Below are 23,742 nucleotides of genomic sequence, written 5' to 3' on the forward strand. Positions count from 1 at the left end.
CTACTGGCCATCCTGTAAGGGTCAGAGCCTGTCCTATTGCTGTTTGAACACTGAAGCCCACATTGAGCTCTCTCTTGTCTCAAATCCTACAATTACCTCCACAAATGGCTAGTTTGTATGATTAGTAAAAATAATAATACACAATCTCAAACATTTTCTCATTGGTCCTTAAGTGGGATTTCTCAGTGCCTAAGAAGCCACTCTCGGGGCAAGGAAAGGCTGAGAAAGTGGGTGAGCCCTGCACCGGCACCCTCCAAAAACAGCAGCTCAGTTGTTACCTGTGCTTTATCTTTGAGTTTCACATACACCTTTTTTGTTTTGTCTTTAAAAGGATTGCAGTATTGATTTGGGAGCCACACATCCTTTATTGCTTCCTCACAAGAAGCTTATGGGGCATGCAGGACTGACCGTCATCTCCCACGTTTTATATCCGAGGGACCTGAGGCTCAGAAAGGGTGTCTCGCCAAAAGGGGGCAGGAGACCCCCAGATTCTCTCTCCTGAGTCCACTTACAGAGAGGATTGACAACTCACACTTGGAAGTGGCTTATCACTGACTTGCTTGTTAGCTTCTTTAGAAGCAAAAACTGTATATTTTAACATTATTGATTCTGCTTATTTTCTATTCAATGCATGGTTGTAGACACAGTAGGCATTTACCAGTGATCTAGCCTGGACTGCAAAGCTGCCTTGGCTTGGCTGAAGATGCATGGCCTGCCACCCACTTACCCCTGTCTCAGGCAGCACCTGCCTACCAGCTGAGTGAACAGCACAGTATACTACATACCTGGGTATTTTATGTAATCAAAGGAATACTTTCTTTCTTCCTTTCTCTTGCTGTTGATATGGTTACCACATGTTATTATTAGCCAGAGGATGGGCTGATAGGACATAACATTCATATTGTCACTGTTTTAAAGAGCTGCAGTTTCCTCCTGGAGAACAATATGTTTGCAGCGACGGTGTCGCTGCTGCCTCAGATGCTGCTCCTGTGGCCTGCCTTTCCCAACACCCCCCCTCTGCTGTGAACGAGGGCTCCCCACCGGAAGACAGACGGGGCACCCTTCCTCCTTGGCCTCTCCCCGCCACACTCTGGGGATGCAGCCCCTTTCCTGCTTCCGTGACCTCAGGAGGCGGCATGGCGAGACTACTTTCAGGCAGGGAAGGAGCAGAGGCAGTGGGCTGACTCACAAAGGAAGAAAGAAAAAAAAAAAAAAGACACACACACAAAAAAGATATCGAGGTAAAATTGTTTCCAAATTGAATGTTTTTCACTAGTTTCAGTGTGGTGTCTGCAGAGCTCCAAGATGAGTCCCTCTCGGGGGCTTCAGAAGAGCTTTAAATAGAATGAATTGCTTTTAGGGACAGACTCTGATAGTTTTCCTCTCAAGAAAATATATGCTAATGCATGTAGACTATCATTATTGGGGAGACCTATGGACTGACTCCTTTATGTCTATGAAGAGCAAGTTTCTGATTGCTATCATTTTGCCAAAGTCTTTGTCATGCGTGGGCTGAATATCTAGCAGGAAGAGGCAGATTTCAGCCATGATTACATGTTGGGTGTCTCCTAAATCAGGGTTGTGGGGGGGGGCGTGTGTGTGAAGGTTTTTGGTTCGCCCAAGAGAAGTTTCTAATGAAAAAAAGCAAAAGCAGACAGAATGTATTGTCGAAGGACCCCCAAATTAAAGCCAAGCCACATTAGACTCACCTGCAATCCTAGAACTTCAGAAAAGTTGATGTAGAGGACTGGGTAGTCCCCTCCGAAGGTGCCAACTTGGTTCAGCAGGGTGCGATGCTACACCCAGCCAGAGGGTGGCAGCACCTTCCACATGCCCTAGGATTTCCCTTTTCAAACATTCCAGGGCATTTTGAGGGAATTGGCCTACCTCTTTTCCCAGCCAGACTCTCCTGCTTTTTCATCTGCTGTGGGAAAATGGGCTAAACAGCACTGGGCTTGCGGGGAACGCAGCCAACAAATGAGATATCAAACGCAGCTTCCCATGTAACAGATCAGACTCCAGTGGGCACAGGGGCCGGCGCTCTGCTGGAGCTCCTGGGCTCTGCAGCCAGCTTCATTTAGGATTCATAAATACTTCTGCGCACTCCCGTGCATGCGACCGCCAGAGGGATTTTATCCTGTATCATCTGCATTCAAATGCAACAAGGTAAAAAAAAATGTAGACATTAAAAGAAGAAAGCTCTGAGTGGTAGGTGTTTGGTAGTTGATGACTTGTTGAAGGGTTCTTTCATCTTTATGTTTCTATGCAGACACCTTCCCTGGGCTCCAGCTCACCTGGAGCCAGGTGAGTGAGTGCTGACACACAGTGCAGCTGGTGTGGGGTGCTTTGGATATGTGTTGGTCCTAAAATCCTTTCTTCGAGGTTTGGGGGACATTTTGAGCTCTAAATTGGGCTTTAGGGAGCAAATTCAAATGCCTTTGGAAACAGGCTGAGGAATCTAAATGTACCAAGCTGGCAATGTGATAACCAAAGAGTGGATGCCCATACTAAATGGGGTGGCACTTATTCCATCCCAGCTGGTTATTGCCAAGTGAAACTGTTGTCAAATTTCCTGATTTATCAAAAGAAACCAGAAATCCGTGTTGTTTTCTTTTAAATATTCGATCTTCTGATTTTGAAGAGATAACAGCTAATTTTTAAAAAATTGAATATTGCGCTGGCCAAACAAAACGATTCCAGCACGTTCCATCCTGTATAAATGCTACCCTAACACCCTTGTCTGTCAAGTACTTTCCTCTGCTGGCTGTTTAACATCCTTATGATCTGTGCCCCATAACTTTCGGGTTCAATTTTTCTGACTTGTTCTCTAGTTTTGCGCTGTTTGCTCAGCAAGACTGTGTGCATTTTCAAGGGCAAAAGCGTGTCTTTTATTTTTCCTCAATAGTTCCCAGCTGACAGTCAATGCTCAGCAATTTTTAGTAAGTTATAACTTACCCCATTTGTGAAGGATTGAACAAATACTACATAAATATCTGCTACCTCCCCCAAAAATACAATAAATAATCAAGAACATCAAGATAAGTAGTCGGATTTAACCCACTGACTGTATACCTCGAAAGTAGGTGCTTGTGTGAGTTTCCACAGGATAACATCCAAAAGTCTTCATTAGGTTATATGCAGAACCTACAGATATGAGAGGGTGCCTGGCACATGAAAAAGCTCACAAATTGTTAATGGAGTGAAGGAAGGACAAAGCAGGTGACATGGCCTTGGAGAAGGAGGCATACCAACTGTGCCCAGCAGAGGCAGTCACAAACTGTGGATTGCTTATAGTTCCAGATAGGTTGCTGAGGGCCAGTCACAGGCAGCATCTTACATTGGCCTGCACTAGGTTCCCTCCCAAGAGGCCCAGAACCAACACACCCAGTAGCCAGCATCAGGCAATATCAGAGCAGGATCCAGTTAGCTTCAAAAGCAACATATCCAAAAGGAGATTTTTTTCAGGCTCCAAACCCAACTTAGGCAAAACCAACTTCTTAGGGTCAGCACCTGCACAGCAGCTCACACACTTTGGCTGAAGTACAGCCTCACAGTCAGCCCACCTGTGAGTCTATTGGCACAACAGGCCAATAACAATCAAGACTCAAATACAACAGAAGGACCCACATAACCCACACAAGGGACATTCATCTTGATAAAGGAGACTGTGCCACTGGACCCACCAGAACACCTAATACATAAGGCTACTCCACAAAGACGGGGAAACACAGATCTATCTAATATAGAGAAACAAACACAAAGAGGCAGCCAAAATGAAGACAAAAAGAATCAGGCCCCAAGTGACAGACCAAGAGAAATCTCCAGAAAAAAAAAGCTAACTGAAATGGAAATAAGCAATTTGGCAGATATAGAATTCAAAGTAATGGTTATATGGATGTTCACAGATAAAAGTGAGGACTTCCACAAAGAGATAGAAAAGATGTAAAAAAGAAGACATAGAAACCATGAAAAGGAACAAGTTGGAAATAAAGAATACAATATCCAACATCAAGAATACACTGGAAGGATTGTTAAAATGATAGCCTTGCTGGGTAAAATAGTCTTGATTGTAGGACCTTGCTTTTCATCACTTTGAGTATTTCATGCCAATCCCTTTTGGTCTGAAATGTTTCTGTTGAGAAATAATCTGATAGTTTTCTGGGAGCTCCCTTGTAAGTAACTGTTTTTCTCTTACTGATTTTAAGATATTTTTCTTTGTCTCTAACATTTGCCATTTTAATTATAATATTTCTTGGTGTGGGCCTCTTTGGGTTCATCTTGGCTGGCACAATGTGTGCATCCTGGATTTGTGTGTCTTTTTCCTTCACTAAGTTAAGAAACAGTAGGTTGAATGAAGCAGAGGATTGAATCAGCAATTTGGAAGACAAGGTAGGAAAAACACTCGATCAGAGCAGCAAAAAGAAAAAAGAATTAAAAAAAAATGAGAATAGCTTAAGGGACCTTTGAGACAACATGAAGTATAACAATGTCTGCATCATAGGGGTACCAGAAGTAGAAGAGAGAGACCAAGGGATCAAGAACTGATTTGAAGAAATAATGACCAAAAAGTTCCCTAACTGGTGAAGGAAAAAGACATACATATCCAGGATGCACACAAAGTGCCAAATAAGATGGACCCAAAGAGCTCCACACCAAGAGACATCATAATTAAAATGACAAAGGTTAAAAACAAAGAGAAAAATCTTAAAATCAGCAAGCGAAAAACAGTCACAAGGAAGCTCTTGAAAGACTCAGATTATGTCTCAACAGAAACATTTCAGGCCAAAAGGGATTGGCATGAAATACTCAAAGTAAATAAAAGCAAAAACCTGCAACCAAGACTACATTACCCAGCAAGGCTACCATTTAAAATTCAAGAAGAAATAAAAGAAATAAAGAGACTCAGACAAGAAAAAGCTAAAAGAGCTTGTTACCATCAAACCAGTATTACAAGAAATGTTAAAGGGCCTGCTTCAAGAAGAAGAAAGAGAAGAAGGTGAAGGAGGAGAAGAAGAAAAAGAGGAACATAGTTAAAAGAATAAAATGGCAATAAATATGTATCTGTCAATAATTACTTTAAATGTAATTAGCTTAAATGTTCCAATGAAAAGACATAGGGTAGCTGAATGGATAGGGAAGCAAGATCCATATATATGCTGTCTACAGAGACCCACCTCAGAATGAAACACACACACAGATTAAAAGTAAAGGGATAAAAAAGATATTTCGTGCAAATGGAAATGAAAAAAAAAAAGAGCTGGTGTAGTAATACTTATATCTGACAAAATAGACTTTAAAACAAAGTCTAGAGGAAGAAAGATGGCAACAGAGTAGGCAGACTTTCCAACTGCCACATTCCAGGACCAAATTGGATTACAACTTAATTATTTTCAAGAATAATCATCTTGAGGCCCTGGCTGGTTGGCTCAGTGGTAGAGCGTCAGCCTGGTGTGTAGAAGTCCCGAGTTCAATTCCTGGCCAGGGCACACAGAAGAAGCGCCCATCTGCTTCTCCACCCCTCCCCTTCTCCTTCCTCTCTGTCTCTCTCTTCCCCTCCCGCAGCCGAGGCTCCATTGGAGCAAAGATGGCCCGGGCGCTGGGGATGGCTCCTTGGCCTCTGCCCTAGGCACTAGAGTGGCTCTGGTCGCAACAGAGCTGCGCCCCAGAGGGGCAGAGCATTGCTCCCTGGTGGGCAGAGCATCGCCCCTGGTGGGCGTACTGGGTGGATCCCGGTTGGGCGTATGAAGGAGTCTGTCTGACTGTCTCTCCCCGTTTCTGGCTTCAGAAAAATACAAAAAAAAAAAAAAAAAGAATAATCATCTTGAAAAACCAACTTTGGACTAAACTAAGAGGAATCTGTAACCAAGGATCACAGAAGAAGCCACACCGAGACTGTAGGAAGGGTGGAGACGCAGAAAGGGCTGCCCCGCTCCAAGGAGCAAGCAGGGGCTGAGGGTCTGGAGGGACTCTCATGGCGGGGTGCATTGCCCTGAGAGGTGTGGGTCCTCAGCCCCAGGACCAGACCCCAGCCTTAGAGTCCCAGAGCCTAGAAGAGGCACCCAGACAGCATTTAGCTTGAAAAGAGCCAGGTTTCTGTATGTGAGAAAGAGACATACCTCTTGGACGCAGATTCAGTTTTAAAGGGTCTGCGCAGAAAACCTTGTTCACAGTAACTTACCCAGGGCTCTGGCAGGGGAGAGCTGAGAGGACTGGAGTAGCAGGAGGCGAGTGTAAAGTTGGAGGCTCAGGGAGAGACACTGTGGGGGATGAAAACTGTAACCCCTGTGCTGAGTACTTCTCCAGTACTGCAGTTGCCATCTTTCTTGGATGGAACAGTCCCCTCTGAGTGGCATCAGCCTGGGGAAAAGCAGCTGCTCTGCCCTCGGGAGTCTCTCCTACCCCAGACATGGCGACAGTTCATTCTGAGAGGCCAGGAAGCAGGGGCTGTGCCAGTGACTCAGTTTCTGGTGTTGAGACCAGTGCTCCCCCCAACACTCTCCTGAGACTATGACTGATGCTTCCACCTCACCAGAGACTCAGTTGAATCTGTCCAGAAAGAGGGCAGACCACACCTCTGGGTCTCAGAGGCCACAACCACCAGAACCCTGGGGCCACACCCTACTGAAATCTGTGAAAAAGTCTGGACAGACTGACACCTGGGGCCGAGGGGCAGAGCCACACCAACTACCCTTTCTAATCCCTGAATTGCCACAGGCTCTAGACTCTAGGAGAAGCTTTTTTAGTGGCTGAGCCTAACAAGCAGCCAACAGACAGAGGCTGTAAGAGGCAGGACTCAGGGAAAGTTGGCTGTTTGAGCGGACTTTCCCCCAGTCCTGCATTGGGTAAAAACCAGCCTATGTATACAGCTGGTATTTCCATGTACACCTGGGCACAGCAAAGGCAGACACAAACTCTGACTTGCTTGTAGCACCAAGAAGGTTGCTAAGGGGCAGTGCAGTCACGGGCAGTGTTCCTAACTGGTCTGCACTGGGTTCCTGCTTGGGAGGCCTGGGGCTTGCACATCCAGGGGCCAGCTGTGGAAAGCATTGGTTCAGGACCTAACAACCCTTCCTAGAATGGTATCCTAAGGAAAAGCTCATCACACCTGGCCCAGATGAGGCAACTTCCACTCTCTGTGATTAGCACTGGCACAGTGGCTCATGTACTTTGGATAGGATGGAGCTTCATGGTCAGCCTGCCTGGGTGCTGGATATTTTGTTCTGCTAGGCTAGATTTCACAGGGGAAGGAAGAAAGGCTTGGAGCATGAACATTTAAAATGTGGGTCCCTCTGAGTCTATTGTTAAATCTGGTCGAGGGGCTTAGACATCTTTGAGAGAGATACATTCAGCCCCAGGAGAGGACTCTCTCAGTCTTCCTCCCTGAAAGTGGGGTCTCAACAGCTGAAAGAACTTCTACAGAGGGGACAGTCAGTCACACTCAATCCAAACCTACTGCTCACATTGTTGATGAGAAATGAAATTTGAGTATCCAGAAGTAGCTGAGGGATCAAGCTCTGGAGTAGGGGCCACATTACCTGTACTGAGCTCCTGACCAAGAGACTCCTGAAGTAGGGGGTCCCACAAACATTGTATTCAAAACCTCAGCTGCCCTAACCCACCAAGTGTGCAACCTGTAGACGGGTTGGTGAGGTGAGGCCAATCTGAGCTCACACTACAGTCTTACTACAGAAGACTCGGTGGGAAGACCAGGCAGCTGCAAGAGAAGGAAGAAAAACTGAAAAGTGGAGACAAATCTTACAGATATTGGGACTTTTACAGAGCTGATGTTATTTCTAAACAAGAGGAAGCTGATCCTTATACAAACATTGGCCCCTCTCACAGTACCCAGACACAGAAAATGCAGGCACAAACAGGGAAAAGTGCAGTAACTGCAGACTGGTAGCATACAGCAAGTTACAACAACAACTGACACCAACCCAAGAAGAACTAGAGCCAACACTACTGGTAGTGGGTGGCAAACAGCACCAACCCTAGACTCAACTACCTACATAAGCAGCACGCCCAAAGGTGGAGTCTAGCAGGCACCAGCCATTGTGGAGAATAAATATACCCAACAGGAACGACATTGCACACGGCCAATCGTGGGGCCATTTTGTTGCTCCGCTACTGCCCCAATGAAAGCTGGAATGCCCACTAGTGGTCAGGAGAGACCAAGTTGACCAGCATTGCAAAAGTGGGTGGTTTTTATAAAAAGACTCACCATCACGGCACTAGATCGACTGGATTTAATAGATATCTTCAAAACCTTTCACCCCAAAGCAACAAAATATACATTCTTTTCAAGTGCTGATGGTACATTCTCTAGGATAGAACACATGTTAGGACTTAAAACAAGTCTCAATAAATTTAAGAAGATTGAAATCATATCAAGCATATTCTCTGATCACAATGGCATGAAACTAGAAAGCAACTAAAATAGAAAAACTGAAAAACATTCAAACAGTTGGAGGCTAAATAGCATGTTATTAAATAACAAATGGCTTAACAACAAGATCAAAGAAGGAATAAAAAATTTCCTTGAAACAAATGGAAATGAGCATACAACAACTCAAAATTTATGGGACACAGCAAAAGCAGTCCTGAGAGGCAAGTTCATAGCATTACAGGCATACCTTAAGAAGCAAGAAAAAGCTCAAATAAACAACTTAACCCTGCATCTAAAAATACTAGAAAAAGAACAACAAATAAATTCCAGAGGGAGTGAAAGGAAATAATAAAGATCAGAGTGGAAATAAATGACACAGAGGTTAAAAAAACATACAGATGATCAATGAAACCAAGAGCTGGTTCTTAAAAAGGTAAACAAGATTGATGAACCTTTAACCAGTCTCATCAAGAAAAAAAGAGAGAGGACTCAAATAAATAAAATTAGAAATGAAAGTGGAGAAGTAACAACTGACACCACAAAAATACAAAGGATTGTAAGTAAATACTATGAAGATCTGTATGCCAAAAAAATTGGACAATGTAGGTGAAATGGATAAATTCCTAGAAACATAGAATCTTTCAAAACTCAATCTGGAAGAATCAGAAAACCTAAACAGACCGATTACAATGAATGAAATAGAAAGAGTTATCAAAAAACTCCCAGCAAACAAAAATCCTTGACTAGAAGTCTTCACAAGTGAATTTTTCCAAATATTCAAAGAACAAACACCTATGCTTCTCAAGCTATTTCAAAAAATTCAAGAGGAGAAAAGAATTCCAAGCCCCATTTATGAGGCAAGCATAATCTTTAGTCCAAAACCAGGTAAGGACACTATAAAGAAAGAAAACTTAGGCCAATAACCCTCATGAACTTAGATGCTAAAATTCTCAACAAAATATTAGCAAACCAGATCCAGCAATACATGGGAAAAATCATACATCATGATCAAGTGGAATTTATTCTGGGGAGGCAAGGCTGGTACAATATTTGCAAATCAATCAATGTAATTCATCACATAAACAAAAGGAAGGACAAAAATCACATGATAATATCAATAGAAGCAGAAAAAGCATTTGATAAAATCCAACACCCATTTATGATAAAAACTCTTAGCAAAGTGAGGATACAGGGAACATACCTCAACATGATAAAGGCCATCTATGACAAACCCACAGCCAACATCGTACTCAATGGGCAAAAATTTAAACAATCCCCTTAAGATCAGGAACAAGGCAGGGGTGCCCCCTTTCACCACTCTTATTCAATATAGTTCTGGAAGTCCTAGCCACAGCAATCAGACAAGAAGAAGAAATAAAAGGCATCCAAATTGGAAAAGAAGAAGTAAAACTGTCATTGTTTTTTGATGACATTAGACTGTACATAGAAAACCCTAAAATAGGGGTCGGGAACATTTTTGGCTGAGAGACCCATGAACGCCACATATTTTAAAATGTAATTCTGTGAGAGCCATACAATATGTTTAACACTAAATACAAGTAAATGTGTGCATTTTATGTACGACCAACACTTAAAGTACAATAAGTCTCTGAATTCTTTTTAATAATGTTGTTATGCTGTTGCTAACCAATGATGAATAAAGTACTTCTTACCATTAATGCGACTTCTGGTGTTGCATGAAGCACTAGACTTTTGCTGATGGCTTTGTAGTCTGGTTGATACGTGGTGAGGTTAAGCTTCATGCAGGCGTTGAGACTTCCATCCGTTAAATGTGATCGTAGGTTGGTCTTAACGTTCTTTAGCTGTGAGAAAGACTGCTCACATGCATACGTAGAGCCAAACATTGTCAGTACAGCAATACTCACACACAGCAGTGTGTGGTATGTGATGGAAAGCGCGATCCAAGTTTTGACAATCAGCTGGTCCGCGGGTTCAAGTTTTTTCATTTCTCCCCACTTGTGTTTGCTCAACAACTCTGCTTGCTGCTGTACAAGTCTTTCCAAATCTTCATTCAGTGACTTGAACTTATTCACCCACATGTCTGAGGCCTTCAGGTCAGCAACTTGTAGCTCAAAATCTCTGACAGAGACACCAGAGATGTAACTCAGGTCAGCGCTGTCCACTGCACACTTGTGTGGATGGGTGATGAACTTAAAAAGATGACTGCACTCACGAAATTCTCTCCAAAGTGTGCTTTGAATGACTATAGGAGATTAGATGTGAAGCCCGCTAGCTGCTGGAGATCAAGATGTTCAGCAGGGTCACTTGCTGTACATGCATCTTTAAACTCTCCCAGTTTTTCAAAGTGTAGTAAACGACCTGTTTCAATGTCAGCGATGAAGAGTTCCAGCTTGTTTTCAAATGCAAACACTGTTTGTTGAAGGGATAAGACTATTTCCAACACCTTGCATTTTCACATTGAGCTAGTTCAGATGTTCAGTCATGACCACGAGAGTAGAGCTTCAGGAGCCACTCAGTGTTAGCTAACTCAGGATGCTCAACATTTTTCATTTTAAGAAAAGTCCAGATTTTGCTCAGACAAGCCATGAAACGGCTGAGCACCTTCCCTCTTGACAACCAACGCACATTGCTGTGCAGAAGCAGACCAGAATAATTATTCCCAACTTCATCCAGCAGTATTTTAAACTGGTGATCATTTAAAGCTTGGGCAACAATAAAGTTGACCACTTGAATGACCAGCGACATCACCTCACCAAGCTGCTCACCACACATCTGAGCACAAAGCGCCTTCTGATATAGGATGCAGTGAAAACTTAGGATGGGTCTCTTCATGTTCACGAGGAAGTGTTACGAATTTTGTTTTTCCCACCATGCACGGAGCACCATCAGTACACACCGAAATAAGTTTATCAATCAGTAGATTCTTTTCTTTAGCGAACTAAGTGAAAGACTTGAATAAATCCTCCCCTCTTGTCTCTTTCATAGGCAAAACAGCAAGACTTTCCTCACATAGTGTGTCACCGACAGCATACCTTGCAATCACGCTAAACTGGGATAAATGGCTTACGTCTGTTGACTCATCCAAAGCGAGAGAAAAGAATGGTGCTGCATTTATGTCCTTCACTGTGTTGCCTCAATTTGATTTGCCATCATGATGGTACAATCGTGAACAGTTCTTGCCAACAGAGGCGTGTCTTTTACTTGTTTGATTATCTTGTCTTTATCCGAAAAGTCATCAAAAAGTTCACTAGCAACATTAAGCATGAATGTTTTGGCATACTCCCCATTTGTGAATGGCTTTCCGTTTCTCACAATTGCTAAAGCTAGCCAAATACCAGTCACCTTGTTGGGTCCAAACATGGAGTTGCTGCTGACTAGCTTGCACTCTGCACAGTAGTTCTTGACATGCTTTCTTTCTGTTGTCCCCCCGCCAGATATTTCGATGCAAATGTAGTATGGCGTGTGTCAAAGTGCCGCTTTCTATTTGACCATTTCATCGATGCAATTTTATCATTGCATATTAGACACACTACAGAATCTGTTCTCTCCACAAAGGCGAATTCCTCTGTCCATTTCTACTGAAAAGTACGATACTCCTCATCTTTTTTTCTTTTAGCCATCTTCATCAAAAGGGTTTCTGCAATTAGCTAGCTGACTACTTGATTAAAAAGAGAAAAGTTTACTTCCTGACCTCACAACGACCTGTTTGCATTATGCATTATCCAATAAAAATTTGGTGTTGTCCCAAAGGACAGCTATGATTGGCTACAGCCACCCGCAACCATGAACATAAGCAATAGGAAAGGAATGGATTTTAATACATGAGAATGTTTTATATTTTTAACGTTATTTTTTTTATTAAAGATTTGTCTGTGAGCCCAATGCAGCCATCAAAAGAACCACATCTGACTCGCAAGCCATAGATTTCTGACCCCTGCCCTAAAATCTCAGTTAAAAACTACTAGACCTGATAAATGAATTTGGCAAGGTGGCAGAATATAAAATTAATATTCAGAAATCTGTAGCATTTTTATACACCAACAATAAACTGTCTGAAAGAGAAATTAAGGAAAAAATCCCCTTCGCTATTGCAACAACAACAAAAAAGTTTCTAGGAATAAATTTAATCAAGGAGGTAAAGGACTTGTACTCGGAAAATTATAAAACATTGATAAAAGAAATCAAGGAAGATACAAACAAGTGGAAGCATATAATGTGTTCCTGGATAAGAATAATAAACAGTATTAAAATGTCTATATTACCCAAAGCAATCTATAAATTCAATGCAATTCCTATTAAAATACCAATGGCATACTTCAAAGATATAGAACAAATATTTCAAAAATTTTATATAGAACCAAAAAGAACATGAATAGCCTCAGCAATCTTGAAAATGAGAAATAAAGTGGGAGGTATCACAATTCTGGATATCAAGTTATACTACAAGGCCATTGTACTCAAAACAGCTTGGTACTCAAAAACCTGGCATAAGAACAGGCATAGAGATCAATGGAACAGAACAGAGAACTCAGAAATAAACCCATGCCTTATGGTCAATTGATATTTGACAAAGGAAGTAAGAGCATGCAACGAAGTGAAGACAGTCTCTTTAATAAATGGTGTTGAGAAAATTAGACAAGTACATGCAAAAAAATGAAACTAGACCACCAACTTACACCATTCACAAAAATAAACTCAAAATGGAAAAGAAGACTTAAATGTAAGTTGTGAAACCATTAACATCTTGGAAGAAAACATAGGCAGTAAACTGTCCGATATCTCTCGTAACAATATCTTTGTTGATTTATCTCCACAGACAAGTGAAATAAAGGACAGGATGAACAAATGGGACTATATCAAAATAAAAAGCTTTTGCATAGCTAAAGACACCATGAGCAAAATTAAAAGACAACCCACACAATGGGAGAACATATTCTTTAATATGGGGTTAATAACCAAAATTTATAAAGAACTTCTAAAACTCAACACCAGGAAGGTAAACAATGCAATTAAAAAATGGGCAAAAGAACTGAATAGACAATTTTCCAAAGAGGAAATACAAATGGCCAATAGGCATATGAAAAAATGTTCAATGTCACTAATCATCAGAGAAATGAAAATTAAAACCACAATAAGATACCACCTCACACCTGTCAGAATGGTGCACATTAACAAAACAACACACAATAAGTGCTGACAAGAGTGTGGAGAAAAGGGAACCCTCCTGTACTGCTGGTGGGAATGTAGACTGGTGCAGCCACTGTGGAGAACTGTATGGGGTTTCCTCAAAAAATTAAAAATGTAACTGCCCTTTGACCCAGCTATCCCACTTTTAGGAATATATCCTAAGAATACAAATCACTGATTCAAAAGAAGATATACACCCCCATGTTTATTGCAGCATTGTTTACAATAGCCAAGATCTGGAAACAGCCCAAGTGTCTGTCAATGGACAAGTGGATTAAAAAGCGGTGGTACATATACACAATGGAATACTACGTGGCAGTGAAAAAGAAGGAAATCTTACTTCGTGTGACAGCAAGGATGGACCTGGAGATTATTATGCTAAGTGAAATAAGCCAGGCAGAGAAAGAAAAATATTATACGATCTCACATGTATGTGGAATCTAATGAACAAAGTGAATTGAGGAACAGAATTGAGGCAGAGACGGGGTCACAGGCAGCAGAGGGACAGCAGTCAGAGGGAAGGTGGATGAGAGGATGGGCTCAGAGAAGGTAAAGGGATTAGTGAAATTATATATACCTAACACAGAGATATAGATAACAGGACAGCAAATCCTAGAGGGAAGGGGGGAGGGAGTTACAAAGGGGGGGCAAAAGGGGTATAAAAAGGATACAGGTATGGGGGTGAGGGAGCTATATTCAGTGGGACACTTGAATCCATGTCACCACAATAAATTAAAAGTTAATAAAAATTAAAACAAAACAAAACAAAAAACCCCACAAAGTCTATAGTAAGGTACAAAGAAGTTCATTACATAATGATAAAAGGAGCAATCCAAGAAGATGTAATCCTTATAAACATTTACAGACCCGGTGTAGAGCACATAATATGCAAAGCAAATCTTGATAGCGATATCAACCACAATACAGTCATAGTAGGAAATTTTAGCACATCCTTGACATCAGCGGATGGCTCTTCCAGACAGAAAATCAACAAGGAAATGGTGGCCTTAAACAACACATTAGATCAGCTGGATTTAATTGATATCTTCCCAGTATTTCATCCCAAAGCAGCAGACTATACATACTTTTCAAGTGCCCATGGAACATTTTCTAGAACAAACCACATGTTAGGACACATAGTAAGTTTTAATAAATTTAAGAAGATTGAAATCATATTGAGAATAGTCTCTGACATAATGATATGAAACTAGAAAACAAACATAAGAAAAAAAAAGCACACTAAGACATGGAGGCTAAATAACACATTACTAAACAATGAATGGGTTAGCAATGAGATAAAGGAACAAATCAAAAGTTACCTCAAAAGAAAGGAAAATGAGAACACAAAAATTCCAAAACTATGGAACACAGCAAAAGTGGCCCCAAGAAGGAAATTCATAGCATTGTAGGCCTGTCTCAAGAAACAAGAAAAATCTTAAGTGAACAAGGTAACTTCACAATGAAAGTAACTTGAAAAAGAAGAGCAAACGGAGCCCAAAATGAGTACAGGAAAGAAATAACAAAGATCAGAACAGAAATAAACAAATAAAGTCTAAAAAATACAAAAGATCAATGAAACCAAGAGCTGGCTCTTTGAAAAGATAAACAAGATTGATGAACCTTTAACAAGACTCATCAAAAAGAGAAAGAGTGAGAGAAGACCCAAATAAATAAATCAGAGATGAAAGAAGAGAAGTAATAACTGACACCAAAAAATTACAAAGGATTGTAAGAAAGTATTACTAATAACTATATGCCAACAAATTGGATATCTGGATGAAATGAATAAATTCCTAGAAACATACAATCTTCTAAAACTGAATCAGGAAGAATCAGAGAATCTGAATAGACTGATTGCAGCCAGTGAAATTGAAGCAGTAATTTAAAAAAACAAACAAACAAACAAACAAAAAAACCTCCCAACAAACAAAAGCCCTTTCTTTACCAGATTCTTTCGCCAGTGAGTTTTAGCAAATATTCAAAGAAGAATTAACACCTTTCTTTCCCAAATTATTCCAAAAAATATTAAAAGAAGGTAGACTCCCAACTCATTTTATGAAGCCAGCATTATCCTAATTCTAAACCAGATAAAGACACTACAAAGAAAGAAAAATATAGGACAATATTTCTGAACAGCATAGATGCTAAAATTCTCAACAACATATTAGCAAACCAGGTCCAGCAATACATTAAAAATATTATACGTCATGATCAAGTGGGACTTACTCTGAAGATGCATGGTTGGTACAACCTCTGCAAATCAAGAAACATGATACACAACATAAACAAACTGCAGAATCAAAATCACATGATCATATCAGAAAAAGCATTTGATAAAAACTAGCCCCTATTTATCTTAAAAAACTCACAACAAAATGGAATAAAGAGACTATACCTCAATATAATAAAGGCCATATATGACAAACCTACAGCCAACCAGTGTTTCCCTTAAGATCAGGAACAAGACAGAAATGTCCATTATCACCACTCTTATTAATCATGATACTAGAAGTCCTAGCCACAGCAATCAGACAAAAATGAAGTAATAAAAGGCATCCAAATTAAAAAGGAGAAGTGAAACTGTCATTATTTACAGATGAAATGATACTGTGTATAGAGAATCCTAAAAATTCCACTAAATGGAAAGGAAGGTCATTGAGCTAAAGCCTGCCAGGTTTACATGCCTCTGCTGTGAGGAAACAGGAACACTGGAAGGTAGGCTTCCCCCTCGCTCCTCTAAGGGAAGGGTCAGTCTCTTTCAGCCCTGCTCCAGCCACCTATGACCTAACCTTGCCCAGAAAGCTGGGGTTTGCCACTGAAGGCTGAAGGTGCCCAGGGCCGTCGGCCCCATCTACGACACTGTGGACGAGCCTAGGGTATTTCTTCCAAGAAGCAGGTAAACTGATCTCACTTGCACAAGGGCCATTTAACTATGTTTTGCCTGAATAGTCACGTTTTTTATTCTTCCGTCAAAGATCTCTGTCGTGGGTGTTGATAGTCCTATTTTCTGCTGCTTTGCTTAATATATAGTGTTTCCTTTATCCCTCCTACCTCAAGGCCTCGCTCATATTTCAGGCTGGGACCTACTCCTAATTTAGAGCTCTCTTTCCCCTTTTGCCAACTTCTATTATGAATCTACCTTTGCCACCCAGCTTAGTGTATCCCATGGTTCTCTTTACCATGCCACAGTCACAGAGCTCCAGGGAAAAGCAACCTGCTCTCATCTCTCTAGGCAAAGGAGAACAGAAGCTCCATATCCACGCATGCTGCAAATGGCTTTTCCAGTCTACCTGAATCATTACCAGCTAGAAGCAGTGGTCATTGGGACTTGGACATGAGCTGCAAAGTATAGAATGGTGACAACAATTCCAGTGCCATGCGGACTTTTCCTGGATGTGGACTTTTCCTGGACTCTTGCTCCCTGTGACAGCTCCTAACAGACTGAACTGGGGTTGGGTTGCATTTTTCAGGGATTTGGCATGGTGATGGGGCCAACTCGGACTTGGTGAACATGTTAAGGACACTACTCTTTTATGGATTCTTGCTGTATTGGCCAAGAGTTTGCTTAAAGGCTTTTAATCACTGTAAAAAAAATAGAAGACTGGATAAAGAAGATGGGGCACATATACACCATGGTATACTATTTAGCAAGAAGAAATGATGACATCGGATCACTTACAGCAGAATGGTGGAATCTTGATAACATTATGCGGAGTGAAATAAGTGAATGAGAAAAAAACAAGAACTGCAGGATTCCATACATTGGTGGGACATAAAAGCGAGACTAAGAGACATGGACAGGAGTGTGGTGGTTTCAGGGGGTTGGGGGAGGGAATGAGGGGGAGGGGGAGGGGTACAAAGAAAACTGGATAGAAGGTGACGGAGGACGATCTCTCTTTGGGTGATGGGTATGCAACAGAACTAAATGACAAGATAACCTGGAAATGTTTTCTTTGAATATATGTACCCTAATTTATTGATGTCACCCCATTAAAATAAAAATTTATTTATAAAAAAAAATTCCACTAAAAAACTACTGGAACTGATAAACATATTTATATAGTATCCAGTGCCCAATTCCATAACACATCTTGGAAACCTTACTTTTTGCGACAGCATGGATGGACTTGAAGATTATTACGCTAAATGAAATAAGCCCATCAGAGAAAGACAAGTACCATATGATTTCACTCGTATGTGGAATCTAATGAATAAAGTGAACTAAGGAGCAAAATAGAGACAGACTCATACATAGAGAGCAGGCTGACAGCTGCCAGGGGCGCGGGGAGCTGAGTGTGGGGTGGTGGTGGAGGGATTGAGAAAAAAAGGAAAAAAAAGAAAAACGAAAAACGCATTATACACAGACTACAGTGTGGTGGTTGCGGGTCAGGGGCCAGGAAGTGGAGGAGGGCATGGGTGATGAATATTGATGGACGAAGACTTGACTTTGGGGGTAGTGAGCATACAATATGGTGTTCCACAATGTGCTGTGGAATTGGGCCCCGGATACTATATAATTATGTTAACCATTGTCACCCCAATAAATTCAATTTTAAACCTTTGGGGAAGGGCTCTCAGTCCTCTCTGGGGTTTCAATGCCCCCCCCCCTAAGCCATCACAGTCCATTATGACAGCCACAAAATAGGGTTGTCACGACTGGCCTGGCTTTGGTCAAACACCTACTCATGGGGTAGCAACATGGCCTCTTTTATTGAAACCATGAATGAGGTCATTTTGAGGGAGGAATTTTTCCCAGACGGTGAGAACTCTGCTTCTAGAAATAAGGAAGAGTGCCAGCAGGGTGAACATCCCCCGTAGTACATCTTGCATGTGGCTACAAAGGGCTCCTGTATGCCTCATCTCATTTTATTTGTCCCTCAGAAAACTCTGGGAGGAGTGCAGGCATTTATAATTGTTCCCATTTCACTGATGGGGGAAAAAAGTAGGTTCAGAGAGATGAAGCCACTTATTTAAAGTCACATGGCTTCTAAATGATCAAACCGAGGCCTCAAGCCTTTTATTTTTACTTCAGTACCAATGCTCTTTTCCTGATAGTGGAGGTGACTGACTGCGCATGTGTAAGCTTTCCAGAAGAAGACTATTATCGCAGGACTATGTGGGTCTGAATTTGAAAAAACCTGGGCTTGTAGGTCCCTAGCTGGGCTCCTCTCCCTCAGCCCCTCTTGGAGGTTTGCTGGGTTCCCATGACATGCATACATCTGACCTCAATAGCCATCTCTGAGTGGTTCAGAAATTTTGTTGTCTGCCCAAAATTCAAACCCGAAGACTCCAGACCCATACTGAACTCTTATTTGTCTGATTTTGGTAGTTAGAGGAATTGTGAATTGCATTACCGCCCATAGGAACATGGGAACTGGAAAGAGGGAGAAAATCTACCCCGAAGATGGAAGATGTGATCCTAACCAAGACAAGGACGACTGTTTCCATTTCTGCCATAGGGAACAGTGCCAGTCGCCTTTGGTGAGTGACACACTGCAGTGAGTACTAAGACCATGGCCGCAGGATCTGTGGCACCTTCTATCCCGAGATGAAGGAAAGAGACCTCCTCAGCTGTATTACTGTCAAGCTTGCCAAGTCTTACAGCCTCTTCTGCTTTTGAGATGCAAATCATGACTATGCATCTTCCCTTCATCTTGTATGTCAATGCCCAGAGAAGGACTGGACCTAATTGATTAGAGTTGGATCACCCAGGCCCTGTGTCCAAGCTTCCTCACTTGAGTGTAGTCAGCGCAGCATAATAGAAAGAATTACTCTCGACACTAGGATTCTATCACTGCCAAAGACATCAATAATCTATTAAAGATGTGGGATAATATAACACTAATTATCAACTGAGGGAATCCTTCACAAGGACGGCAGCAAGTAAGGTTTCGATTTTCCCTTTCTGCACGAAACCTACCTCTCCATCCCACAACGATTTGCTGTTCCCTGGGTTTGGCCTCATGCATAATTCAGTGATTCACATGGCAGGAAAACGTTGAGAAAACTTCCCTTGCCTTCTCCAGGAGGCTGGGGCAGAGGTGGCTCACAGCTAGTCATCCATGCAAGGAAAGCTATCTTTGCTGTAGCCCACTGGACGAGACAGAGGCCATGGCCTCTCTCATTCCCTTTTGGTGACTTGCCTAAGGGTGACATAATGAATTGCTGTGACCCAGTCAGAAAAGAAAATGCAGGTTGGATGAAATCAGTTGATTGCCCCCACCCCCTCCCCCACCATTTCAGCAGTTCTGGGGGAGAGGAGCTCCTCCTGCCTTGGAGGTTTTGTGTTCTCAGAAGAAACAGTACTGTTATGTTGTGGGTGAAGGGAAAGAATGAGTTCTCTGGGGTGTTACAGGGAAACCTAAATGAACTGGATGGTCCCTAATTTTACCTATTTATATAATACATCCTGATAATGTAATGAGCATCTACCATGATCTAGACCAGGGGTCCCCAAACTTTTTACACAGGGGGCCAGTTCACTGTCCCTCAGACCATTGGAGGGCCGGACTATAAAAAAAACTATGAACAAATCCCTATGCACACTGCACATAACTTATTTTAAAATAAAAAAACAAAACGGGAACAAATACAATATTTAAAATAAAGAACAAGTAAATTTAAATCAACAAACTGACCAGTATTTCAATGAGAACTATGCTCCTCTCACTGACCACCAATGAAAGAGGTGCCCCTTCCAGAAGTGCAGCGGGGGCCAGATAAATGGCCTCAGGGGGCCGCATGCGGCCCGCGGGCTGTAGTTTGGGAACCCCTGATCTAGACACAGTGCTAAGTTCTGGGAACGCTGTGTGGAACACTCTTGAAACACTGAGTGTATTGGGAGGCACAGACAAGCATACAATTGTGTTTTGACTTTCTGATGCCTGAGCTGTTGGAACCAATTATTCTTTCTATTCATCCATCACGAAGATATTTCTTGAGCACACACTATGAGTCTGGGCCTGCACGAGATGCAGGAAATGTAGCAGTAAACAAGGCAAGACAGGACAAGATTTCTAGTGAGAAAGCTGAATGATAGATCCATACATAAAACACACACACAAGGTAGTTACAGATTGAAATATGTGCTCCGAAGGAAAGAGTGGAGGGTATCATAGAAAGTGACTGGGGTGGAGGATAACTTCGGATAAAATGGCTCTCCAGGAAGACGTAATATTTGAGCTCAAATTTATGGATTAGAAGACACCAATGATGCCAAGAGATAAGCAGAAATGGTGTTGGCAGTGGTGGTGTGCTGGTAAATGTTTACAGCTGGCTCTCTGGGGGAAACAAAAGCCCCGATTTGTCATGTTTGCCAGTTTCCATGGTGTAAGTATGGCCACATTGCCAATTTCAAGCTGCCAACATGATATTGCTGAATGCAGAATTGGGAAGAGATGCGTAAAACAAATTCTCTCTGGCCTGGGAGAGCTGTCTCCAGCACACCATTGGTTCCCAGTCACCTTGCCATACCAAGGGGCAAGTAGGGTCCTGGTCGGTGGTAAGGGGTCAGACAACCACACTGATGGGACTAGACAGCAACGTCTAGGGCTCTAGGCTGAGGACCAGGGGTTGGCACTTCCAGATACATTACCAAATGTTATATGAATATCACACCCCACAATTCAGTGTAAGAAGGGACCATACCTGAGCCTTATTTAAAATTGGATACTCCCATAACTCCAAAATAGGCCTCTTGTACGTAATTTAATAGAAGTGCAGTTTAACATGGCTGTGTCTGTATAGGGATGGCTGGGTAAGGCATGGTGTTAAAAGTATGAACATGGGAACCACAGAGTCCCTGACCTCCTGGCATATACAGACTGGAGAAAGAGGAACAGGGTGAGAAAATAACATTCATTAAACACCTGCCCCTGAGATAAATTAGAGAACCCAGGAGCGGGTAAACATGGGAAGAGTGCATGCATTTTCTGCGATATAAAGAAAGGGTTTTTATAGTTTGATGTGATTCAGAATTTTCCAGAAAGACAGACTATCTGAGCCAGATGGAACAGGTGGGTGGTTTTCTTTGGCTCAGGCCAGGAAAATGTTATTTGATGCAAATTGGTCTCATTACTCTTGTGGTGAACTCATTGTTTACCCATCAGGGAAGCTTTGAGAAGTACCCAGGGAATTAGCTTATAGAGTTTAGTCCTAGACATATTCAAGAGTTAAAAATGTAGAACCCAGAGAGGTCACATCCAGGAACTGTCAACCCATTATGTTTTTTAACAATATTCAAGTGCCTATGCCATCTACTTGGGTATGGGTGCTACAATTTGTAACATGAAGTCTATCTAAAAGTGGTTGTTCTCTCTGATTGACATGTTGGGGTTGGCCCCTGGTGGTCCGTGCGAGTCCTTTGCAGGTCTGAGCAATCATGACTTAGGCTGCTTTGTCAGGGGCTCTACAAAGATGTATTGATTTTTAAAACCAGATGGAGGAACCCAGCAGAGTTGCAAACTTGGGACCAAAGCTCAGGAGAGAAGTCTGAGTGGGTAATGTAGTTGGAGATAGTTGGACCCTTAGGAGAGAAATTATTCCTTTACTCCTAAATGAAAAAATAGTAGCAGGAAGGAGAAGACCACTTATGGCCATGTCACTGTTAAGGTCAAGGAGAGGATCTGAGAGGGAACTGGACAGCAGAGGTTAATTTCCTAGAAACAAATGAAGAGAAAATCATGGAAATAAAGAGTCGAGGACAAGACCAGCAAATTCGAATGTAGCCAAGAAATGGGGCAATTGAGAACTTGGAAATGGCCACTGAAACAAGTGATCAAGATGTCATCAGTCATATTTGTGACAGCAGTTTCAGTGACACTAACATCTGTGTAGTGCTTCTCAAGTGTGTGTGTGGTGGGGGAGGGGGCCTCTCTTATCTATTAGCTCACTTGGTACTCATAACAAATGGCATGAAGAAAGTGAGGTTCAGATGGTAAATGGCTGATCCAAGAATGGAGCCCAGGTTTTTGGACTTCAAATCTCACCCTCTTCCTGTTACATTCCACAGAGTTTCTCAGAGGAGCATCCGGAGACCAAAGCTGGACTGAGAGGAAGGAGTGAAGCACAAGAATGTGGTCAGGGTCAATGGGAGTGAGATTAAAGCACTCCCTTTAGAAGTTTGGGCAGCGAAGAGAAGCTGAGTGTATCAGAGGGATTTATTTTTGTGCCAGGATGAGAATCATTTTAAATGTTTTAAACCAGGAGGTATGAAACAAGGATGGAACAATGTCCCAGAAGGAGAGAAGGGAAATGGAACCCAGAACACATGTGGAGGGACACATCATTGTTCATCAGTTTAAGAATGGAAGGCAGAAGATATTCTGAGCTGGAGAAAAAAGGATTTGTGGAAGACCTTGTTGCTGAATGAGGACATGGTGGGCTCATCTTTAAGGCTAAGAGAGGGCACCTGTAGAGTGGGGATATTGAGAAGAGAGAACAGAAAGGGAACAGAAAGGTGGCTGAGCTGTCTTCTTTGTGACCCCCTGACACCCCACATATTCCATTCACGTCCCCAGGTTAGGGAGGCCCAGAGACATCTTCATCCAGAGCAGCCACTTCTTGGTTGGCAGTCTTTCTTTGGGGTAACCATGGAATAATACAAACGGCCCTGGGTTTGGACACCCAATATTCAGAGTCCACTTCTAGCCTCGAGAGTTCTCAGCTTTATGTCCAGGAACTCCAACTGCTGGACATTATACCTGCGAGTTGCACTGTTTTCTCAAATTCACAGAGACAATCAGAAAATACAGAATTTCAAGGGTTGGAAAGGATATCTGATCTAATCCTTGAATTCCCTTGTGAACAATAGTATTGAGTGTTCTTGATCATTTTCTGTGATAAGGAACTCACTATTTCTTTTGGACGTTTCTGTTTCTAATTGATATACAATTTTTTCTTATTTGTCTTATAGGACTCTGGGTAATATAAAACACAAAAATAAATTGGCCAATTTCTGTTCCCAAGAGTGGTCATCAACAATTTGAAAAAAAACCTTGTGTCACCCAATGTTTTCTTTTATTGACGGATTGTTAATTTTAGAGAGAGAGAAAGAGAGACAGACAGAAACATTGATCTGTTTCTATACGTACCTTGACCAAGGATCAAACTGGCAACCTTCGCATATTAGGATGGGCAATGGTTCTCCAATTACTGTGAGCTGAAGTCCAAATCTGGCATGAAACACC

General features: G+C 42.0%; 1 long non-coding RNA gene across 1 annotated transcript; it reads left to right on the forward strand.

Moving 5' to 3' along the window:
- Positions 1-1,934: 1,934 nt before the first annotated feature.
- LOC136320454 (uncharacterized) lies at positions 1,935-23,274 on the forward strand. Its single transcript, XR_010728343.1, has 3 exons — positions 1,935-2,166; positions 18,919-19,036; positions 22,566-23,274. It is a non-coding gene; the product is annotated as an uncharacterized lncRNA (long non-coding RNA).
- The last annotated feature ends 468 nt before the right edge of the window (positions 23,275-23,742 follow it).

This window comes from Saccopteryx bilineata, chromosome 1 (assembly GCF_036850765.1).
Source record: "Saccopteryx bilineata isolate mSacBil1 chromosome 1, mSacBil1_pri_phased_curated, whole genome shotgun sequence".
Taxonomy (NCBI): Eukaryota; Metazoa; Chordata; class Mammalia; order Chiroptera; family Emballonuridae; genus Saccopteryx; species Saccopteryx bilineata.